This window comes from Rutidosis leptorrhynchoides, chromosome 3 (assembly GCF_046630445.1).
Source record: "Rutidosis leptorrhynchoides isolate AG116_Rl617_1_P2 chromosome 3, CSIRO_AGI_Rlap_v1, whole genome shotgun sequence".
NCBI lineage: Eukaryota > Viridiplantae > Streptophyta > Magnoliopsida > Asterales > Asteraceae > Rutidosis > Rutidosis leptorrhynchoides.
Genome location: NC_092335.1, coordinates 223,306,421 through 223,307,814, shown reverse-complemented (window position 1 = coordinate 223,307,814; position 1,394 = coordinate 223,306,421). Strand labels below are relative to the sequence as shown.

The 1,394-nt window shown below is 37.0% G+C and overlaps 1 non-coding gene across 1 annotated transcript; it reads left to right on the top strand.

Annotated features, from left to right (window-relative positions):
- The first annotated feature begins 645 nt into the window (after positions 1–645).
- Positions 646–752, top strand: LOC139903297 (small nucleolar RNA R71). Its single transcript, XR_011778126.1, has one exon. It is a non-coding gene; the product is annotated as a small nucleolar RNA R71 (small nucleolar RNA).
- The last annotated feature ends 642 nt before the right edge of the window (positions 753–1,394 follow it).

Sequence of the window (1,394 nt, the reverse complement as noted above, 5' to 3'; positions counted from 1 at the left end):
GTTTGAGTTGCAATAAATTATGTTTGAGATTCAACTAGCTTTTGTACCATTTCTTCCAGATTTGACTTTTTCTCTTCGGTTTATTGTGGTAGTTTATACAAGCTAGGTCTTTATTGATTGAAAGTGTTATTTTTTGTTGGTTGATTATTCGGACCTTGTTTGTTATACGAGTTATTGTTGGGTCCATTTGGATTGTAAAGAATGTTTTGATTTCGATTGAAGTTTGGCCTTGGCGGTTGATAATTATTTCCCGTTCTTTGGTTCATGTAGGAAACATTCTCACATTGTTCCATCATTTGTTCAATGTGACAATCTTTCGTTAAGTGTGGTCCACCGCATTGCTTACAACTGATTCGTATTGCGTGAATATCTTTAGTCATCTTTTCCATTCATCTTTCGAAAGCATCTATATTTGCGGAAACGGAATCAAAGTCATGGCTAGAATCGGCTCTAGCTGCTTTAGATGAATGAAAGATATCTTTTTCCTAATGCCACTCATGAGAGTGGGAGGCTGTATTATCAATTATCTTGTGAGCTTCAGTTGCAGTTTTCTTCATAATGGAACCACCAGCTACTGTGTCGATGTCTTTTTGTGTGGTGATGTCGACGCCTTTATAGAAGATTTGCACTATTTGAAAATTATCTAAACCGTGTTGAGGACATCCTCTCAACATCCTTCCGAATCTTATCCACGCCTCATATAACGTTTCATTTGGCTTTTGCATGAACGTGGCAATTTCCCCTTGAAGTCTCACGGGTTTAGATGTCGTAAAGAATCTTTTAAGAAATTTCTCAACTAAAACATCCCATGTGTCAATCGCTCCTTCAGGTAACGATTCTAACCAATCTTTGACTTCTCCTTTTAAAGTCCAGGGGAACAACATTAGATAAATAGTTTCATCCTCAACTTCTCGGATTTTAAATAGGTTACAAATCCTATTAAAAGTTCGAAGGTGTTCGTTTGGATCTTCTTTTGTTGTACCACTAAATTGGCACTGATTAGTGACCATGTGTAGAATTTGTCTTTTGATTTCAAAATCTGGCACATTAACATTTAGCTGAATAATGGCGTGACCTTGGCCCGTGCGTATGGCTCTCATTCGGTCTTCCATACTTTGAATTTAGTGAATCCGAATCACTAGAAGATTCTGATTTAACGGTTTATGATTCAGGAGGAATGATTAGTGGTTCAGGATCTTGGAATTGTCCTTAAATATCCTCCGGGTTCTTAATTGTGAAGTCGGGTTCAAAAAATTGATTATCGAAAATTTGAATTGGAGTACTTGTTCGAGTAGATGATGATTCTAAAGAAAAATCAACGGTGATAAAATTGGATAGATGTCTTGATCGGGTTACAGGTGGTGAACGTATAAAAGGTGGTGAACGTTTTGCTC